Source organism: Oryctolagus cuniculus, chromosome X (genome assembly GCF_964237555.1).
Source record: "Oryctolagus cuniculus chromosome X, mOryCun1.1, whole genome shotgun sequence".
Taxonomy (NCBI): Eukaryota; Metazoa; Chordata; class Mammalia; order Lagomorpha; family Leporidae; genus Oryctolagus; species Oryctolagus cuniculus.
Window position 1 is genome coordinate 68,435,013 of NC_091453.1, and position 23,780 is coordinate 68,458,792.

The window sequence follows — 23,780 nt, forward strand, 5'->3', positions numbered from 1 at the left end:
TCATGTAGTGTTTGTCTTTCTGTGAATGGCTTATTTCATTTAGCATAGTGACCTCAGAGTTCATGTGTGCTACTGCATGTCACAGAATTTCTTTTTTAAGGCTGAATAGCATTCCATTGTTTGTGTATATCATATTATCTTTGTCCATGCACATGCATATTTAAGTGGCTTTCACATCTTGATTGTGGTGAATAATGCTGCAATGTACATGGAAATGCAGATGTCTCTTTGACATACCTAGTTCTTTCTTTCATGTATATACAGTTACTATATCACTTTGTAACTCTTTGAAACTTTTTGAAAACCAACATACTGTTTTCCATAATAGTGACACTATTTTCATTCCTACTCACCCTGTACAAGGAATAATTGCTGTCTTTTTTTTAAAGATTTATTTATTTATTGAAAGTCAGAGTTACACAGAGAGAGAAGGAGAGGCAGAGAGAGAGAGAGAGAGAGGTCTTCCATCAGCTGGTTCACTTCACTCCCCAATTGGCAGCAATGGCTGGAGCTGCACCTATCCAAAGCAGGAGCCAGGAGCTTCCTCTGGGTCTCCCACGTGGGTGCAGGGGCAGAAGGACTTGGGCCATCTTCTACTGCTTTCCCAGGCCATAACAGAGAGCTAGACCGGAAGCGGAGCAGCTGGGACTCGAACCAGCACCCATATGGGATGCCGGCACTGCAGGCGGCAGCTTTACACACTACACCACAGAGCCAGTCCCTGCTGTTTTTATATACTAAAACTATCCTCAAAGTTGTAATGTGATTTTTCCATATACTTTTATTGTGAATGTGATTAGTACATAGTAGTTTTCAATTGCATTTTCCTGATTGCTGGTAATATTCAATGTCTTTTCAAATATCTGTTAGCCACTTTTACAAATTCTTTGGAGAAATTTCTATTTGTAAAAAAAATAGAGATTTATTAGCTTTATTCTACTGAGTTTTTGATCATATGTCTATCTTTATACCAGTGCCACACCAATTTGTTCTATTTTAGTAATACAGTCTTATGTTGAAATAAGGAGGCATGACGCCTTTAGCTCTTTTTTAATTCATTAAGATTGATTTCACTTGTCTTGATCCTTTGTGGTTCCCTGTGAATTGTACAGTTTTTGTCTATTTCTGTAAAAAAATCACTTTGGGGATTTTGAAAGAGGTTTCACTAAATCCATAGATGGCTTTGTGAAGTGGTGCAGATATTTGACAATATTATCAGCTTATAAATGAACACAGGATGTCTTTCCATCTAGGTGCTCTTTAATTTCTTTCAGCAATGTTTTGTAGTTTTAAGTATATAAATCTTCACATCCTTGGTTAAGTTTATACTTGTTTTATTCTTTTAGAGGTGATTTTAAATATAAATGAGAATGTTTTTCAAATTTCCTTTAGAGATTGATCATTAGATCATGAGCTATAACTGATTTTTTCATGGCGGTATTTTATCCTACAATTTTAGTGAACTTTGTTTTTTTAATTAGCAGGGTTTTTTAAATCTTCAGGGTTTTCTGTACATAAGATCATATAATCTGTAAATCCAAGCAATTTTACTTCTTCATCTCTGGTTTAGATAAATTTTATTTATTTTATTTTTTTTCCAGATAATACTTCCAATACTGTGTTAAACAGAAGCAGTGAAAGTGGACATCGTGTGGCTTTTGTATGCTCAGGTATTTTCCTTCTAGTCTCGGTGTGTTGAGATTTTTTTCTCATGAAAAGGTGATGGATTTTGTCAAATTCTTTCTTTCCATCTATTGTAATAATTATGTGTTTTTTTTCTTTTTGTAAAATTTATTTGTGGGACGGAGAGAGTTGGACTGACAGACAGACAAAAGAAAGCAATCCTATCCAACCATTGACTGCCTAAATGCCCGCATTGACCAGGACTGCCAGAGATGAAAGGCAGGAGGCAGCAACTCAGTGCAGGTTTCCTATGTGGGTAGCAAGAACCCAGTACTTGAACCATCACTGTTCTAGCCCTGGGTCTGCATTAATAGGAAGCTGGGTGCAGGAGCCAGGTTTTGAACTCAGGTACTTTGACATGGGACTCAAGCATCTTAACCAACACCCTAACTGCTAGGCTAAATTTCCATCCTTGCTTGCTTTTATTTTTATTACTTATCTAAATATTGTTAATAGATCAATAGAAAACACATAAATATGTACTAAATGAATCCAGTTATGCTTGATATTCTAAGAACTTTCATATTAAAAAAGTATACCATTACATACCTTATTTTCAAAATAGTAATACTGAATGTACTTTATTAATTTGCTTGCTCCTGAATGATAGCATTGCTAACTTTCCCAGTACCTCAATTTCTGTAACAGGTTTTTCCTAGTTATTACTGATCCCTCAAATGTCTAGAGAATTGATCCCTGATCCACAGCCTAATTGAGTCTGCTGTTTGAAATCAAGTCTTAACACTGACTTATTGGTTGAATGTCCTTACATTGAACATTACATCACTATACTCAAATTATCACCGTACTATAGCTCAGAAAATCCATTCATATGTGTTAATTTCCACATTTCATTGATTTCTTGCTGCATAAAAAGGCACTCAGGACTTAGAAAAAGGTCTGGTGCTCTGGTGTGGCAGGTTAAACCACTGATTCCAGCACCATCATCCAGCTTTCTGTGCTGGCTGCTCCACTTCTTTTTTTACAATATTTATTTATTTATTTATTTGAAAGGCAGAGTTACAGAGATGGAGGGAGGGAGGGAGGAAGGGTTGGGGGAGAGAGAGAGAAAGAGAAAGAGAAAGAGAGAGAGAGAGAGAGAGAGAGAGAGAGAGAGAGAGAATCTTTCCATCGGCTGATTCACTCCCCAGAACTGGGCTGATCAGGAGCCAGGATCCAGGAGCTTCTTCTGGGTCTCCTACATGGGTGCAGGGGCCCAAGGACTTGGGCCATCTTCCACTGCTTTCCCAGGCCATAGCAGAGAGCTGGATTGGAAGTAGAGCAGCCCAGACTTGAACCACCACTCATTTGGGATGCTGGCACTATAGATAGTGGCCTTACCCATTATGCCACAGCACTGGCCCCTGTTCCACTTCTGATCCGGCTTCCTGCTAATGTACCTGGGAAACAGTGAAAGACGGCACAAGTGCTTGGACCCCTGAATCCATGTGGGAGACCCAGAGGAGTCTCTTGTCACCTTGCTTGGAATCAGCCTAGCTCCAGCCATTGCAGCCATTTGAAGAGTGAAACAGTGGATGGAAGATCTTTCTTTCTGTCTCTCCCTCTCTTTCTGTAACTCTGCCTTTCAAATAAATAAATAAATCTTTTTTTAAAAAAAAGTCTATCAAAGCAGGGGCTGGCACTGAGGCATAACATGTAAAGCCACTGCTGGCATACCATATGCATGCTCAGTTGACTCCTGGCTACTCTACTTCCAATCTAGCTCCCTGCTAATGCTCATGGAAAAGCAGCTGAAGATGACCTAAGAGTTTGGGCACCTACACAAACCTGGGAGACCCAGAGGAAGCTCCTGGTTCATGTCTTTGTGATCTAATCCAGTGTTGGCCATTGAGTCATTTGGGGAGTGAACCAGTAGATGGAAGTGATCTCAATCTCTCAACCTCTATATTTCTAACTCTATCTCTATCTCTGTCTCTCCTTCTCTCTCTGAAACCCTGCTTTGATGAGTACCCCCTTGGCTGACACTAAAGGCTGCCTCCATGATCTATTATACCAAAAACCAGGAGGAAAAAGAGCAAGTTCGGCAGCAGGAGTAATGTAAGGATAGGTGGCAGGCCAATTAACAATAGCTTTATTCCAACATAATAATATGAGAACTTCTACTTTGACTATGACCCTGTCAGAATAAGATCGAAGTCGGTGAACTCAAAAGGCTTCCATAGCCGTGGCAACTCATGACTAGAGCCTAGGGAGATTACTGACGCCATAAACAAGAGTGTCAAATTGTTAAGTCAACAACAGGAGTCACTGTATACTTACTTCTCATGTGGGATCTGTACTTAGTGTGTTGTCCAATGTGAAGTAATGCTATAACTAGTACTGAAACAGTATTTTTCACTTTGTGTTTCTATGTGGGTGCAAACTGATGAAATCTTTACTTAATATATACTGAATTGATCTTCTGTATATAAAGATAATTGAAAATGAATCTTGATGTGAATGGAATGGGAGAGGGAGTGGGAGATGGGAGGGGTGTGAGTGGGAGGGAAATTATGGGGGGGAAGCCATTGTAATCCATTAACTGTACTTTGAAAATTTATATTTACTAAATAAAAATAAATAAAAAAAAATTTAAAAATTAAAAAAAGAAAAAAACTTAATAGAAAACTACTATTTTTTCTAATAAAATGATCAAGAGTAAAAAAAAAAAAAACACTAGCTTTAGAGAGTGATTTGCCATCAAGGAGAACCAACAGGCCAGTCCACACCAAATGGCATTGGTTTTTGAGGTGGAAAGCCAGGGCTTCAGATGGACATAGAAGTCAACTTTTGAGGAGCCCTGGCAGCTTTGCCAGCAAAGTGCTGGGTTACTGGAAACAGTACTGTCTTGGTGTTGAAAGACTGCCAGGTCAGAGCCACAGACCGTGTTGGCTCTAAGCTGAAAAGGCCCTTCACTCTGCCCAGCTTCAAAAGTAACCACCACTGTTGAGGGGACTGCCAAGTAGGGTCTGTAGCAACGCAGGAAAAACTGTACATTTCCTTTTAGAGATGCCACCTGCCTTCGATTCAGGCCAGCTCTCCTCTCAGGCCAGCTAGGTAATGGAAGTCAACAGAGTGCCTTCCCTAAGGAGATTCGCACCTCCCTTGTGACATCTCTTCTGGTACCCCATGTGAAGAGATATACACATCTGGATCCCAAATATACTTGATTATTATCAAACCCCTTCTATCAGTTTCTATTTGTCTCTCAATGGGAACACTTCCTCGTGGTTTGGACAGCACCTTTCTTAGGTCCTCTAATGACTCTGTCCTTTGTTTTGGACCCTGTGAGTTTAAACTGCTTGTTGTATTTATTTTCTCCAGACTTGAAACAGTGAAATTCTAAATGGCCATGCACACGAAACCTTGGATTGAAGCAGTTTCTGCAAGCTGGCACTGCGTCCCCCTCAAGAGACCACCTCCCATTGGAACCCTGTCTTCACTGCTGTTCCCTACTCAGCCCCTACTCAGCTCAAAGAAGCCAGAGGAGTCGTCATCCCATACCCCTAAATGAAGTTAGAGCCCATTCTTCCTGGGGAGGGAATGTGAGGAGTCAGACTGGTTAATAGGCAGGATGGTCCTTGAGGAACTTGAGGGTGCAAAATGCTAGCTTCCCCCAAAAGATATCTTTAATAAGGTCAAAAGTGCCTGCCCCACTCCTTGGGAGCTTCCAATTTTGCCATAAGAATAGTAAGGGAGTGGCGATTCCATCCTTCTGTACTCACAGTTTACAGTAAAAACAAGTTACCTATCCTACCCCTTGGCAGCTAAGATTACAGATCAGATCTTTGGATGGGTTTTGTCCTTGCCTTATAACTGAATGTCAAGCTGATTGTTAAGGATTTTTTTCTTCCCCAAAACTGTGCTTAAAAACCCCACTATCACCAGCCCCTTTGGGTTTTGCCTCTCTTGGAGCCCCCTCCTGGCCATTCCACCAGGAGATCTCTGACTTAAGTAAATCTTGCTTTTAAATTAATATATATATATATATATATAATAAGTCTTTTAAAAAATATCAAAGTAAAGCAATATTTTATTTTTATCTTCATTCTATTAATGGGAATTTGGGTAGATCATAGCTGAAGTTAGCTATTTTGGCTACAGTTGATGCTGGCAGATCTCAGTTATATTTCTGCAGTCAGTTGGTGAGTCAGCTAGAGGTTGGTTGGTCCTGAATGGTCCCACTCACTCATTCACATGTCTAAGATCTCAGATGTGAAGGCTGAAAGATCTGCTTCTTTCTCCATTTGGTCGTTCTCACCAAAAGTCTTTCATACTCAAGAAGATTATCCTATTAACAAGTTGTCAATGTTCCAGGAGAATGAGAGCAGATGCTATAAGGGGCTTTTGAGACTCAGAATCAGAATTTTCACATTGTTAATTCCACTACAACCTACTGGTCAAAGAAACCCTAACAGTGAAATGGGGAAAATTCCAATACTGGTGGATGATGAAAATAATTTTGCAGCCAGCCATGTTTATTCTACACATCATTATTACTAAATTATCAAAATTCTAACCTTCACTGTCAGGTTGGGTTTCTTAACACCACCATCTCCACTTTGCTTTGTACAATTAATTGGGAGATGTTGAATTTAACTACAGGCTCATTATGAAAGGATGAAATGTAATTTTCTCTTCACCAACTCAAGACAGAAAGCAGAAGTTTGTATTTGAGACTCTAAGAACTTAAATTAAAACAGCGATGAGTTTGGAAGCTTTAATTATTTTAAGCCTGAACTTATATAGGACAAAAGCAAAATTGTCTTAAGGGGTGGAACTTGAAAAGCCTAGAGAAGAATAATTAGACTAGTATAAGAAAGAGGTTTGGAGTAGAGTGTGCTCTGTCAAACATTGTAAAAATTTTATTTTTATATTCTATTTTTATGTTTTATTGTTAATTTCAAGTTTCAGGTCACTCTTTTTAAAACTTTTTATTTTGGGGCTAGTGCTGTGGTGTAATAGGTAAAGCCACCGCCTGAAATGCCAGCATCCCTTATATAGATATACATTGAGTCCTGGCTGCTCCACTTCTGATCCAGCTCTTTGATAAGGCCTGGGATAGCAGTAGAAGATGGCCCAAGCCCTTGGGCCCCTGCACCCATGTGGGAGACCTGGAAGAAGCTCCTGGATACTGGCTTCATATTGTCGTAGTTCCAGCTGTTGTGATTGCTTATGGAGTGAACCAGCAAATGGAAGACCTCTCTCTCTCTCTCTCTCTCTCTCTCTCTGCCTCTGCCTCTGCCTCACTGTAACTCTGCCTTTCAAATAAATAAACAAATCTTTAAAAACACTCTTTCAAATAATTTATCTTTACATGTAATTGTATGAAACTGTATACCTTAAACCCCTTACCCAGTTTTGTCAGATGGTAACATATATGAATGTACTTAACTATAGTACAAGATATAATAAGGAAACTGACATTAATAAAATCTATCAGTTTTATTCAGATTGGACCTTGTTTACAAGCAGTCATTTGTGTGTGTATGCCCACATATGTGAAAACTTAAATTACATTCAACTTTATTACATATATACTTCCTGTGACTAGCATCACATTCAAGACACAGACACAGAGCAGATCCATACAGTGAAGTATTATTCATTCATGAAGAGGAATGAAGTATTAACAGACACCACAATGCAGATGACCCTGAAAACATCTTTCTAAGTGAAAGAAGCTATATAAAAAAGACCACATGCAGCCTGATTCCATTCATGTGAATCCATATAAATCTATAATAGGAAAATTTATAGAGACAGAAAATAGAACAATGATTGGTTGCCTAGGCCTGAAGGAGGTATGTGTGAAGACTGGAAGGAAACTGTTAATGTATAACAGAATTCTTTCTGTGACTATGGAAATGTTCTAAAATTTACTCTGGTAATAGATGCACAGCTATGTTAATGTACTAAAACCACATGTATACTGTAAAATGGTGAATTTTCTGGTATGTAAAATACATCTAAACATTTTAAAGATACCTAATTGTTTAATCACAAGAATCCCTTGTACAACTTTTTTTAATTTTTAAAAATATGTATTTATTTTAAAGGAAGGGTTAGAGATAGAAAGACAGATCTTCTATCTGTTGGGTCAATCCACAAATGGCCACAGCAGCCGGGGCTGGGCCAGGCTGAAGCCAGGGGCTAGGAGCTTCTTCTGGATCTCTCATGTGGGTGGCAGAGGCCCAAGCACTTGGGCCTTCTTCCGTTGCTTTTCTGGTGCATTAACAGGAAGCTGTATTGAAAGTGGAGCAGCCAGGACTCGAACTGGTGATCATATCAGATGCTAGCATCACAGGCAGTGGCTTAAACTGCCCTGACACAATGCCTACCCTTTGTGCAAACTTCTAGAGCATCAGATAAATCTCCAACCCTCCCTGCCTCCAAAATGAATGGTAATCACCATTTTTCTAACTTCAAGAGAGCTATTAAATAAAATCACATGATAAGTAACCTTTTCACATTGAATTTTTTGTTTAATATCCCTCAGAGTTGTTACCATATCAATAGTTCATTCTTTTTTGTTACTGAGTAATAGTCCATGGGTATTCCTTTTGTAATTTCTTTAAGGAACATTTAGGTTATTCCCACGTTTTGGCTACTACAAGTAAATCTATGAATTCATGTACAGGTTATTGGGTAAATATAACTTTGTTTTCTCTGGGATAAGTGCCCAAAGGTGAATTTAATTTTGAAGTCGTATGGTAACAATGTGTTTAATTTTGGAAGACACCACCAAACATTTTTAGAGTAGTTATTACATTTTTTTCATTCATTTCACAATATGAGTGATAGAATTTTTCTACATCCTCACCAGCATTTATCACTATTCATTGTTTTTTTTTCAATATTAAAGATTTATAGTAAATATTCATTCTGGTTTTAATTTACAGTTTCCTGACTAAAAAATATATTAAGCATCTTTTCACAGAATAATACTCCATCCACTTAATTTCTTCAGCATAATGTGTGTTCTTGTCTATTGCACAGTTTTAAATGTCAAGGTTTTCCTTATTACTGAATTTTGGGGGTTTTTATACATTTATATAATGATAGCTTTCTGATAGATATGTAGCATGCAAATATTTTCTCCAAGTCTATATATTATCTTTTCATTCTCTTTACCTGGACTTTCTTTTTTTTTGTATTTCATTTTTTAATTTTTTAAACTTTCATTTAATTATACAAGTTTCATGTATTTTATATATATAGATCTAAGCACATAGTCATCACCCGAACTTTCATATATACAAATTCTACCTTTGATGTTTACGTGACATCTTTTCGTTTTATTGATCATACCTTTGGTGTCCAATGTAAAAACACTTTCCTTAGCCCTGTATCTCAAGAATTTACTGCATTTTTCTAAAGTTTTATTGTTTGTATTTTTATCTTAAATTTTATCTATTTAAAAGCTAATTATTTTGCTGGTATGAAGAATACATCAAGGGGGCCAGCGCTGTGGCACAGCGGGTTAACGCCCTGGCCTGAAGCACCGGCATTGCATATGGGCGATGGTTCTAGTCCCGGCTGCTCCTCTTCTGATCCAGCTCTCTGTTATGGCCCAGGAAAGCAGTAGAAGATGGCCCAAGTCCTTGGGCCCTTGCACCTACGTGGGAGACCTAGAAGAAGCTCCTCGCTCCTGGCTTCAGATCTGTGCAGCTCTGGCCGTTGGGGCCAACTGGGGAGTGAACCATCAGATGGAAGACCTCTCTCTCTCTCTGCCTCTCTTCTCTCTGTGTAACTCTAACTTTCAAATAAAATGAATAAATATTTTTTTAAAAAAAAGAATACATCAAAGTTCGTTCTTTTCCTATGGATGCCCTATAGCTCCACTGTGCCCCACTATGGTGCTCCACTGCATTACCTTGGCTCCTTTGTCAAAAATCTGCTGAGAATATCTGTGCTGTGTAGGTTTATTTCTAAATTCTCTAATCTGTGACATTAATCTATGTGTCTATTCCTCTGCAAATACTATGCCGTCTTCCATCCATACTGTAAACATCAAAATCAAATAGATATCTTACCACTTTATTCTTCTTTTACAAATTTTAACTATCCTGTGTGCAATTTTTATTTATAAATTATAGAATAAGCTTATATATTTCTACACAAAATTTATTGCAATTTTGATAGAAATTGCATTAAATATGTAAATTTATTTGGGGATAATTGGCATCTTTATTATGTTGGTTCATTCAATCCATGGACAGAGTATGTCTGTTAATTCTTAAAATGCTTGCTCCCTTGCACCCATGTGGGAGACCCAGATTGAGTTCTAGAATCTTGGGTTTGGTATGGTCCAGCCCTGTCCATTGCAGACATTTTGCGAGTGAATCAGTGGATTTTTTTTAAAGATTTATTTTATTTATTTGAAAGGCACAGATACAGAGAGAAAGGGAGAAACAGAGACAAAACTACAGAGAGAAAGAGAGAGAGATCTTACATCCACTGGTTCACTCCCCAAATGGCCATAATAGTCAGATCTGGGCTAGGTTGAAGAGCAAGGAACCTCACACTCCATCCAGCTCTCCCACATTGGTGACAGGGGCCCAAGTACTCAAGCCATCTTCCACTGCTTTCTCAGGTGCATTAGCAGGGAGCTAGATAGGAAGTAGAGCAGTCAGGAAAAGAATCTGTGCTCATATGTGATGCTGACACTCCAGGCAGCAGCTTAATCCACTGAGCCACAACACTGGCCCCCAAAGAAATAGCTTTTTGTTTATTTGAGGTTTATTCCATTTTCATTTTTACTAACTTCTCCTATATTTCTGATTTCCTTCTGAAAGGAGTCAGAGCAGGGATGGTAAAAAGTAGAGAGAACAAAGGGACCCCTCTGGTAATATGAAACATTCTCTTCTTTTATTTTTAATAAGAAACTCAACTTTAATGGCAAGGAATCAAATAACCCAATTAAAATGGGAAATGATATGATTAGGCCATAAGAAGACATGTAAATGACCAAAAGATACATCATTAAAAACTTTCAACATCAATAATCCAAGGACAGTTTAAATTAAAATCACAAATTTAACATTACCTTATATCTGGTAGAATGGCTATAGACTAAAAAAAAAAAAAAGGCAACATGTGTGCTGTTTATTATAATATTGAAAAACTAGGAAGCCCCCTGGATTAAAGTGTTGGTACAGATATGGAGAAAAGTATACTCTCCTGCACATTGTTAATGGAAAAGTGAATTAGTAAAACATTTTGGAAAGCTGTATGGAGATTCCTCAAATATTAGAAACAGAATGACTATGTGATCCAACAATCCCACTAGTTGGGTAAATATGCAATATAATGAATTAGTATGCTGAAAATGGAACATTTTCTTAACCTAGCTGGAAAATCAGCCTGAGCTAGAAAGTAAATGTGATTCTATTTGTTGAATTCTTACAATCTTACAAGTATAAGGTAAACTGAAAATAGACCTTTTTAAAACTTAGAGTGGGAGTAGGAGAGGGAGCAGGAAGAAAGATGGGAGCATGCGTGAGAGGGAAGGTAGGATAACAAATATCACTATGTTCCTGAATCTGTGTGTATGAAATGTGTGAAATTTGTATACCTTAAATATTTTTTTAAAAAGAGACAAAATATTTCATGGATTAGTCAGCAGAAAAGCAGGCTCTGGCACAAAGGTCATCCAGAAAGCCAGGTGGCTGAACTGTCTGCTATCAGTCTCAGGAGTATGGTAAAAACAAACAGCTCCCCATACCCCACCCTCTACCCCGGACCCCAACAAGCCCCAAGATAGAACTTTTTCTATGTCCTATAAAAGTCACAACCAACTTGGATGAATGGGAGAGAAGAAGGCAGGATGAGCTCACCATAGAAGGAATGCTTTTTCAGAAAAGACCCTGTACAAACTTTCCAAAGCGCATCAGATCCCCAGATCACTTCCTTTCAATGGCTTTTACTTTCTGAAGAAGCTCTTCCTGGATGCTTTTCCTGAGCTTTCCTTCTGTTCTTTTAATCTCTCTGCTCTTTTCAATGGAAATCTTTTGCTAAAAATTGCCTTCTTGGTTTGTTCAGCTGCCTCATACTTCACCACAAATTAACAAGTTCTCGGTTCAAATCAGCTGTAATATCTTTGTCGTTGGCCAGGAATTCTCCCTTCCAATATCAACTGTAGCACTTCCTTCTACTTCCTTAGATTTATTTTGCCATTTTATTTTTATCATACTTTTTAAACCTTTAATTTGAGAATAGTTTTAAATATACAAAACAGAAATTGTGAAGTAGTGCCAAGAGTTCTCATATATTAACACATAGACTTACTCTATTGTTCACATCTTATATTAGTAGGGTACATTTGTCACAATTTGTAAACCATACCCAGCATACCTTATTATTAAGGTCTCTTCTTAATATATTTGTCACAATTAATGAGGCACACACAGCTTCCCTATTTTTTAACCCAATTTCCCTCTATCCCTCCCACACATCTCAGCCTCTAGTAATCACCATTCCATGTTGAGACTCAGTCTGTTTTTTCTTGAACCTACCACATTTAAGGGAGAAAATTTGTCTGGCTTATCTAACATAATGAAATCTCCTCCAGTTGCATTCATTTGCTGCAAATGACAGCATTAATTTGTTTTGTGGCTAAATAATCTATTGTGTGTATAAAACACATTTTTCTTATTTATTTGTCTGATGATGGCCTAGGTTGATTACATATCTTGACTATTGTGAATAGTGCTGCGGTAAACATGGTGCCACAACTATCCCTTTAGTACAGTGATTTCATGTCCTTTGGGTATATACCAAGTAGTGGTATTGCTTGATCACATGACAGTTTTATTTCTAGCGTTTTAAAGAAATCTTCATTTGGTTTTCCACTGTGGCTGTAGCAATTCATATTTTTATGTTCTCAATTTAGAAAGTTAGGTTATAGATTGGAGATTTTTCTCCTGGTTCATGTAAACTTGAATACTATTAATTACCCTCTTGACACTGTTTTAGCTGCATCCTAATATTTTATACTTTTATTTACATTTAGTTCTTTACTTTTAAAAATTTGTTTTGAGGTTTCATCTTTTATCAATGAGTAAAAGTACACCAATTAGCTTACTAGTGGTTGCTGATTTTCCTATTGTATTTCTGTTGTTGATTTCCAGTTTCATTCCTTATAGTAAGAGAACACATTCTGTATTTTTTATTTATATAAGGAACAAATCTCATGTATTTCATATATACATATTTAAGAGCATAGTGATACTTCCCACCCTATTCTACTTCCCACCATCCATCCTCCTTCCTTTCTTATTTTTCTTTTAATATTTACAATGACATATTTTCAGTTTATTTTGTAATCACAATCTTAACTCTCCACTACCTAAAGAATTCAGGGGCCGTGCTGTTTCACAGTGGGTTAAAGCCCTGCCCTGAAGTGCTGGCATCCCATATGGGCTCCAGTTCTAGTCCCGGCTGCTCCTCTTCCAATCCAGCTCTCTGCTCTGGCCGGAGAAAGCAGTACAAGATGGCCCAAGTCCTTGGGCCCCTGCACTCACGTGGGAGACCCGGAGGAGGCACATGGCTCCTGGCTTCAAATCCACTCAGATCCGGCCATTATGGCCATCTGGAGAGTGAACCAGTGAATGGAAGCCCTCTCTCTCTGTCTCTACCTTTCTCTGTAACTCTGCCTTTCAAATAAAAATAAAATGAGTCTTTAAAAAAAAGAATTCAACAAGTAGTAAATAGGAAAACAATTGTTCCTCAAGATTATAGACAAGGGCTATTAAAACGATCAAATCTCAAAATGTCCATTTTGTTCATACACATTACAATTTTATGCTCTATATCTTAGTTACCACAAATCAGGGAAAATATATGATATTTGTCATTTTGAAGCAGGCTTATTTCACTTAGCCTAATAATTTCCAGCTGCATCTATTTTGTTGCAAAAGATAGGATGTTTAACTCTGAAGAAATTTTTTTTTAATGTCTCAAGTTGTTGTCCATCTTGCTTAATGCTCCATGGACATTGAAAAAAGAAATATTCTACTATTGTTCATTTTACCTATATGTCAAACAGATCTAATTGGCTAATAGTGTTCTGGGGTTTTCTATACCTTTACTAATTTTCTATCTAGTAATGTTGCTAATGTCTGTGAGTGGAGTATAGAAATACCTAAGTATAACTGGATGTTCTTTCTCCCTTTAGTTCTATCAGTTTTTCTTCATGTGTTTTGAGGCTCTGTCATTTGATCCATATGCATTTAGGATTATTCTATCTTTTGGCTAGATTAATTCTTGTATTGCTATTTAATGTGCCACTTTGGCTTTTGTAATTTTTTTCCTCCAAACTCTATTTCATCTGATACTAATATATCCTTTCCTTATTTTTAAATTAATTCCTTTATGTTAAGTATTATTACATCTTCTTTCAGCCTAAAGTATCATTGAACTGAGAGTGAACTTCTCTCCTTATGGAGAGCATATTATCATATCATTTAGATTGATATATGCATTTAGTTATTCTTTTTTTTTTTTTGGCAGGCAGAGTGGATAGTGAAAGAGAGAGAGACAGAGAGAAAGGTCTTCCTTTTGCCGTTGGTTCACCCTCCAATGGCCGCCACGGCTGGCGCACTGCGGCCAGCGCACCGTGCTGATCCGAAGGCAGGAGCCAGGTGCTTCTCCTGGTCTCCCATGGGGTGCAGGGCCCAAGCACTTGGGCCATCCTCCACTGCCCTCCCTGGCCACAGCAGAGAGCTGGCCTGGAAGAGGAACAACTGGGAAAGAATCCGGTGCCCCGACCGGGACTAGAACCCGGTGAGCCTATTGAGCCACGGCGCCGGCCACATTTAGTTATTCTTACTCATTTAAACTACTCTATCAATCTCTACCATTTAATTGATATATTTATATCATTTAAACATAAGGCAATAAGTGATATATTCAGATTTAAGCCAACTCCTTGTATCTTAACAGATAAATAAAAATTAAATGTATTTAGTGCCAGCCTTGTAGTGCAGTGGGTTAAACCACAGCCTACAACTCCAGCATCCTATATCAGAATGCAAGTTTGAGTCCTGGCAGCTCTGCTACCAATCTACCTCCCATCTTATGGGCTTTGGAAAGCAGTAACAAATAGCCCATTACTTGAGTTCCTGCCACCAGTATGGGAAACCCAGATAAAGTTCTTGGCTCTTGGCTTTGTACTGGTCCATCACTGACCCTTGTGGACATTTGGGGAGGGAATCATCAGATGCAAGATCTCTTTCTATTTCTGTCTCTCCCTCTCTGTCACTATGCTCTTCAAATTGGTAAAATAAATCATTTTAAAAAATTATACATAGGGGTCAGCCCTGTGGAGCCACCACCTGCAGTTGCAGAATCCCATATGGGTGCCAATTTAAGTCCTTCTGCCTCACTTCCAATCCAGCTCTCTACTATGGCTTGGGCAAGCAGTAGAAGGTGGCCCAAGTGCTTGGGCCCCTGGCCCCATGTGGGAGATCCTGAAGAGGCTCCTGGCTCCTCCCTTCTGATCATCCGGCCATCTGGGCAGTCAACCAGTAGATAGAAGACCTCTCTTTGTCTCTCTCTGCCTCTGCCTCTATGTAACTTTGCTTTTCAAATAAATAAATAAACACATAAATAAATAGTTATACATATTTTGGAATACCACATGATGCTTCTCTACATATATATGTTATGTAATGTTAGAATAAGTGTAAACTTCTCTCTCTTCAACTATTTATTATTTATTTTTGCTTAAAACTTTGAGTTTTCTTCTTGGATTTTAGGATAAAAATATACACAGTATATTATCCACATCTACGTAACTCTACTGTGCCAGAAATTCTTACTCTAACTATACTTCAGTATCTGTTAAATAACCCTTCCCCAAAATTCCTCCCCTGCCCACTCTCCCTGGCTTCTGATAATTACCATTATTTTCTCACCTTTTATGAGATCAATTTTTGTAGATTCCACATCTGAGACAGAACATGTGATACTTGTTACTCTGTGACTGGTTATGTCACTTAAGAAGATGCCCGCATTTTTCTTCTTCTTCTTCTTCTTCTTCTTCTTCTTTTTTTTTTTTTTTTTTTTTTTTTTTTTTACAGGCAGAGTGGACAGTGAGAGAGAGAGAGAGACAGAGAAAGGTCTTCCTTTTTTCCGTTGGTTCACCCCACAATGGCCACTGCGGCCGGCGCACCATGCTGATCAGAAGCCAGGAGCCAGGTACTTCTCCTGGTCTCCCATGTGGGTGCAGGGCCCAAGTACTTGGGCCATCCTCCACTGCACTCCCAGCGCCGGCCTGGCCTAGATGCCCCGCATTTCTATTCAAGTTGTTGCAAATGACAAGATCTCATCCTTTCTTATGATTCAGTTTTATTCCATTTTGTACACATTACCATATTTTCTTTATCCATTAATCATTTAAAGGACACTTATATTTTTTTTCCATTTCTTGGTTGTTGCGAATAGTGCTACAATAAACATGGTAGTAGTGCAATATTCTCTTAGACATACTGATCTCAATGCATACAGATTTAATTTCCTTTGGCTCTATAGCAAGTAGTGGGATTTCTGGATCATACATTATTTCTATTTTTAACTTTTTTGAGAACTTCTTTATCCAAAGATAATTAAAGGTAAATGAATATTCCATGTGCCCAACTATTGTGTAATGAATTTAGGCTGGTTGTCAGGAGCCATCTTCAACATGGAGGCCTGCTGTCAAAAGTGTTTCTAAATAGCTATTCTAGTCATTGCAACCTTAAAGTTAGTTTCTTTGAACTGTTTCTAGGCAACTGCATCAAATACATGATCATTTTCCAGGCAAAAATCAGTAGGAGTCCACTAGCAACAGAAATGTTTGTTCATACTGTAGTAAAGGTAAATTGATACTTAAAAATATTCCATATATGTAAATTGATAAATATTGTCAATTTCTTAAAGAAAATGTCAGACTACAACTAATCTAGACATTTAATAAAGGTGCATTTAGGTGGACTGTGCTGTTGGTGACACTGTCGATCTTTTCAAGAGTCCAAATTCAAATTCAAATTAGCAGTTGAATGAGAGATGTATGTTTAAACAGGCAATAAAACTAAAAAGCAAACCGATAAATGCTTTGTACTTTAGCAACATTATTTATTTACAAGTCAAGAAGAAATATACCTGGTAGGAAAAAAAGGTTTTAGAAACTAATTTTCTTATAATCCATTTTGTTTTCTGACTATTCAAGAAAAGGAAAAGGAGATCTCTGGCATGCAAAGCTACTTGAAATTTAAACTCAAAGTGCATCACATTTTTGTAAAACTGGACTTAATTTGGTCAATATCTTAAAAGATATTGACTATTGAGTCAAAATTTCTCTAGCTCCTATTTTTGGTATCATTTATTTAATACATATGTCAAGAACAGTGTTAATCACTTTTATGTCTACTGTTTTATTTCATCATCAAAACAGTCCTCTGATGTGGAAGGTATTATTTGCTCAATTTTATGCATTCAGAAGCAAAAACTAAGAGGGGCAAAATCACCTTGTCTAGTATGTTACATTTGGTGAATGATAAAGCAATGCTTCAAATCCGTGTTTGTCTCACTCCAACACACATATCCAGAATCACTGTGTTTATGCCTATGCTTTTAGTCCTTTTATACTTTCCTGCAATTCCAAACTTCTCTGATAACTCCTATACATCCTGCAAACTTCAGTTTGTATGTCATTCTTTTCATAAAAATTTCCCTAAGCCAAATTTTATTATTCTCTCCTTTATGAATCCATAGTAACTAAAGCATATTACAGCTAGCTAGCATATTAGGGTTTTGTTATGTATAATCGATTATTCTAAGTATTATCAACTTATTAACAAATAAAAAAACCTCTGTCCTTATATAACTTAAATTTGAGAGAACACATATAAGCTAAAGCACAAACATATCTAATTTCAGTTAGTGATTAGTGTTATGAGAAAAAATAAAATGAGATGAGGAAAAAGGTAGACTGAAGTGAGAAGAATTCTTTTTGTAGGAGTGATAAAGGAAAGAATATCGGAGGAAGTGAAATATCATCAGCCAACTAAATGAAGCACAAAATGAAAATATTACAAATTAAAAATTTTTAAAGTGAGAATAAGTTTTAAGAGATGCAGTAAGTTTGTATCTTGGAAAACAAAATGAGCACAGTCATAGAAGTCAAAGAAGTATTAAGAAGCTAGGACATGCAGGGCTGTGTAATCATGATCAGAGCGCAAAAATGTAATGTGTATGAGCAAAGTTGACATTTTGAGATTTGGTGATTGTTTATAGCTCTTGTCTAAACTCTTGAGGAACAATGTTTCTTTTTTTTTTTCTTTTGTTTTGCCTTTTTTTTTTTTTTTACAGACAGAGTGGACAGTGAGAGAGAGAGAGAAAGGTCTTCCTTTTTACGTTGGTTCACCCTCCAATGGCCACTAAGGCCGGCTCTGCGGCCGGCGCACCACGCTGATCCGAAGCCAGGAGCCAGGTGCTTCTCCTGGTCTCCCATGTGGGTGCAGGGGCCCAAGGACTTGGGCCATCTACCACTGCCCTCCCGGGCCATAGCAGAGAGCTGGAGAGCTGGAGCACTCCACTGCACTTCTGGGCCACAGCAGAAGAGGAGCAACCGGGACAGAATCCGATGCCCCGACCGGGACTAGAACCCGGGGTGCCGGTGCCACAGGCGGAGGATTAGCCTATTGAACCATGGTGCCGGCCCAAGTTTTTCTTTTTTTTTTAAAGATTTATTTATTTATTTGAAAGTCAGAGTTACACAGAGAGAGAAGGAGAGGCAGAGGCAGAGAGAGAGAGAGAGAGAGAGAGAGAGAGAGAGATCTTCCCCAATTGGGCGCAATGGCTGGAGCTGTACGGATCTGAAGCCAGGAGCCAGGAGCTTCTTCCAGGTCTCCCACATGGGTGCAGGGGTCCAAGGACTTGGGCCATCTTCTTCTGCTTCCCAGGCCACAGAAGAAAACTGGATTTGAAGTGGAGCAGCCGGGACTCGAACCGGGGCTCCTATGGGATGCCGGTACTGCAGACGGTGGCTTAACCCTCTACACCACAATACCGGCCCCAGAACAGTGGTTTTTCTACTTACTACTTATTGAATTTTGTATTTAATGGAGGATGAAGCTTGTGATTATAAAGAAAATTGAAAGTATGTCATTTCAAAAATTAAAAGGAAAAAAAGAAGGAAGGTTGGATTGAAGGAGGCAGGGAGTATAGGATAGGAAGTACCATTATACTTTTAACTGAAAAGTGATTGCTGGTAAATATAAGAGTGGGAATAAGAGAGGGAAGAGATGTGCAATTCGGGACATGCTCAAGCTGACTTACCTCAAACGGTAGAGTTAGAAACATACCAGGGGATTCCAATTCAATCCCATCGAGGTGGCATGTACCAATGCCATCTCACTAGTCCAAGTGATGAATTTCTGTTCACAATTGATCATAATGACAGGACTAAGAGCCAAAGGGAGCACATAAACAAGACTAGTGTCTGCAAATATTAACTGATAGAATAAAAAGGGAGAGAAGGATCCAATATGGGAAGCAAGATACACAGCAGACTCATAGAATGGCAGATGTCCTAAACAGCACTCTGGCCTCAGAATCAGCCCTTAAGGCATGTGGATCTGGCTGAAAAGCCCATGAGAGTATTTTAGGCATGGAAGGCCAAGACACTCTGGCAAAAAAAAAAAAAAAAATGACCTAAATGAAATATCTCCGCGAGTGAGATCCCAGTGGAAAGAACAGGTCATCAAAGAAGGAGGTACCTTTCTCTGAAGGGAGGAGAGAACTTCCATTCTGACTACGACCTTGCCTAAATATAATCAGAGTTGGTAAACTCAAAAGGCTTCCATAGCCTTGGCAACTCATGACAAGAGCCTAGGGTGATTACTGATGCCATAAACAAGAGTGTCAATTTGTTAAGTCAACAACAGGAGTCACTGTGCACTTACTCCTCATGTAGGATCTCTGTCCTTAATGTGCTGTACAGTGTGATTTAATGCTATAACTAGTACTCAAACAGTATTTTTCACTTTGTGTTTCTATGTGGGTGCAAATTGATGAAATCTTTACTTAATATATGCTAAACTGATCTTCTGTATATAAAGAGAATTGAAAATGAATCTTGATGTGAATGGAAGGGGAGAGGGAGAGGGAAAGGGGAGGGTTGCGGGTGGAAGGGAGGTTATGGGGGGGAAGCCATTGTACTCCATAAGCTGTACTTTGGAAATTTATATTCATTAAATAAAAGTTAAAAAAATTGTATATATGAAATACATGAAATTTGCTATATTTATATAAATAAAAAAGTTTAAAAAGTAAACAGTTGTTCATATACTAGGTGCTTGCTTGTAAATCTGTTTATGTTAGTGGTGTGTATGCCTGTCTTGTTTTTTATAATTTATTCTTGAAGACAAGAACTATGTTTAATTGTTCTTTATATCACTAACACTTAGCACTGGTATTTGGTGGACACCCAATAAGTGCATATTGAATTGAGTAAATCATGAGAAATACCTTGAAGAAGGAACTTGTCTATGGGATTCATATTTGTTCTTTTAAAAGATTTATTTCATGTATTTGAAAGATAGTGCTACAGAAAGAGGTAGAGAAGAGAGAGAAGTCTTTCATCTTCTGGTTCACTCCTGCAATGGCCTGAGCTACACTGATCCAAAGCCAGCAGCCAGGAGCTTCTTCTGGGTCTCCCATGTGGGTGCAGGGGCCCAAGTCCTTGGGCCATCTTCCACTGCTTTCCCAGGCCATAGCAGAGAGCTGGATCAGAAGAGGAGCAGCTGGGACCAGAACAGGCACCCATATGGGATGCTGGCGCTTCAGGCCAGGGCTTTAACCTGCTGTGCCACAGCACCGGCCCCAGGATTCACATTTGAGTAATGAAGTCAGTTCAAAGACTATTTTATCTCACTTAGCCATTATAATATGCCTAGAAAGTGGAGAAAGAGTCCTAAAAAATGTGGTTCCCTAAGATTAGTACTGAGCTATATTGGGCATATATCATATGTAACTGAACTCCACATTTATGTCCTACCTGTTAATTGTAATGGCATTTACAGGGAGCTCAGAAAAGTAAATTATATAGCTATATGGGGTAAGCCATTGGGTTCCTGACTCGTGCTTTAAACACCTGCAGGTAAACTGGTCTTCAATGAAATTGATTCTTATAGCATTCTGCTTTCTCCATCAGTATGCATCTTACCCTTTAATACATTTTTATGTCTGAAATTTCTCTTCAATACCCTTTTACTCAGCAAGCTGTTAACTAATCCCAACTCATGTATTAGAAAATCATAGCTAAGCATTTCCCAATTGCATGAGTCACTGTAGATCTTTAAAAATATACAACTCTAATGATATAATTTTAAGCATTATGTTATACATAAGGAATCCATTTTGTCAGGATGAGATTTCTTCCCAGTCTTCCCTCAGTTCATTACTCTGCATAAGCTACCTGTTCCTCCAGAAAGCCATACGCAGCAGAGTTGCTTTGTTAACTGTAATATATCCTGGATCATTCAAGTTTCAGGTACTTAAAAACAATTGCAGATATTTTGAACTAGAAAGGGATTTAATATAAAGCACTAGATGTGGGGCCAGAGCTGTAGCATAGTAGATTATTCCTCCACTTGTGGCACTGGCATCCCATATGGGCAACAGTTCATGTCCCGGCTGCTCCTTGGATCCAGCAAGTACTTGGGCCCCTGCACCCATTTGGGAAAGCGGGAAGAAGCTCCTTGGTCCTGGCTCCTGGCTCCTGGCTCCTGGCTCCTGGCTCCTGGCTCCTGGCTCCTGGCTAGGGATCTCCCTAACTACAACTGTTGTGGCCATTTGGGGAGTGAACCAGTAGATGAAAGACTTTCTCTCTTTGTCTCTCCCTCTCTCTGTCTGTAACTCTGTCTCTCAAATAAATAAACAAATAACTCTTTAAAAAAGTACCCACTAAATGCTTAATAGATTTTGGAAGGGCTTGATGTTTGGGCTTTCACTGAACTCCGGGAATGAAACTCAGAACAATGTCACAAAACTGAGTGACCAGAAGAGCTACTATTTCTGTCATGATGAGAGAGATAAGAATCCAAGTAGCCAACACTGCAATTGCTTTAATTAAGAGAATCGGGAGTCAGGGTTAGGTAATGGCCACCATCAGCATTATTATCTTGATGTGACATTGGAATACTGCTGCAGTGAAAAACCCAATACTTCTCTAAACGTTCTTGCAGCAGAAAGGAAAAGGTGGCTTCTACTTCTCCTATATGAATATGTTTAATTCACCGAAACAACTACCCATCTAGAACACAAGCTGAAAGAAGTCTTGGAAAAGATGTCTAATATTTTTAAATAAAATTTGGGAGCAGTTTTAGTTTTACAGAAAAGTTGCAAAGATAGTAGAAAGGGTTTCTATATCTTGCACTAATTTTTCCCCAACTTTAATATCTTACACTACTCAAACTTATGCATCAATATTGATACTCTACTATTATTTAGAATCCATACTTACTTCATGTCCTTCATTTTTACCTGATGTCATTTTTCTCTTCCAGAATTTTATCTAGAATATCATAGTACATTTAGTTGTCATATAGCTTTGGGCTTCTCTGGTCTATAGCAATTTCTCAGACATTTTTGCTATGTTTTATTTGATGATCATAAGAGTTTTAGCAAACGCTAGTCTAGTATTTTGTAGACTGTCCTTCAGTGTGAGTTTCTATTAGGTTTTATTCATGGCTAGAGAGATGTTATAGGCTTTTGAGGTGAAGACCACAGAAGTGTGGTGCCATTCTGATCATGTTATATTCAGAGTACATGCTATCAACATGACTTACTACTATTGATGTTGGCCTTCATCACTTGGTTTGGGTAAAGCATTTCAGGTTTCTTTACTATAAAATTACTTTTCCCCCTCTCCCAAACTCTAATCTTTGGAAATAATCATAAAAGGAGTCCATGCATAATGATTGAGGAGTTGTTTTCCAATACCTAGAGTGTGGACTATCAACAGAAATTATTGAATTATTCTGTGTGGGAAACATGTATCTTTTCTCACATCTTAAAAAATCAATAATTTATTTATATCCATATATTCTAATGGATATTTGTTGAATATTTTGTGATATATACCAATAATAATATTTAATTATGTTCTATTTTTTTTAATTCAGTAAGATGAGGGTTTTAACAATTTATTTATTTAATTGAAAGGCAGAGTTGCATAGAGGCAGAGGGAGAGGCAGAGAGAGGTCTTCTATCTGCTGATTCACTCCTCAGATGCCCACAATAGCTGGAGCTGGGCTGATCTGAAGCCAGGAGCCAGGAGCTCATCTGGGTCTCTCACGTGGGTGCAGGTGTCAAGGACTTGGGCTATCCTCCATTGCTTTCCCAAGCCACAACAGAGAGCTGGGTCAGAAGTGGAGCAGCTGGGACTTGAACCAGCGCCCATATGGGATACAGGCACTGCAGGCAGTGGCTTTACTGGATACGCCAGAGCACAAGACCCTCATTATGTTCTCAAACACTTTTTTCAGTTATCTCCCATGTTTCTCCACTGTATCCCCGTATTGTGTGTTTTAACACTTCCTATATCTCTAGCTCTTTGAGATGTTCCAGCCCCATCTTGTAAATCTCCCTCAGTTCTAGAATCAGCCGTTTTCCCAAGCAGCCCAATTTTCTTTGATTTTTATTATAAGTTGTCAGTTCACATTTTTGTATATTTATAGGGTACAATGTAACATTATGACTTATAAGTACAGTGATTTAATTAAATCAAGCTGGTTAATGTATCTACCACCTAAAACACTTAGCATTTTTCCTTATGGAAATTTTGAAATTTACTCTTAACAGTACTGAAATTTTCAATACTGTAGCATTAACTTCATTCACCATGCTATGCAAAAGATTCAAAAACAATCTTCTCCCATCTAGATAGGCATTTGTGCCCTTTGACAATCATCTTCCCATTTTCCCTACTCTTTATCCCCTATAATCATCATTCTATTCTTTCCTGTGAATTTGATTGTTTTTGATTCCACCTATACACGAGAATATGCACTATTTGCCTTTCTGTGCCTGACTGATTTTATATAGCATAA

The 23,780-nt window shown here is 38.2% G+C and overlaps 1 protein-coding gene across 3 annotated transcripts in view; it reads right to left on the reverse strand.

Annotated features, from left to right (window-relative positions):
* Positions 1 to 23,780, reverse strand: part of LOC103351928 (transmembrane protein 182) — a 297,822-nt gene that overhangs the window by 100,939 nt on the left and 173,103 nt on the right. The gene's annotated exons all lie outside the window — the stretch shown is intronic.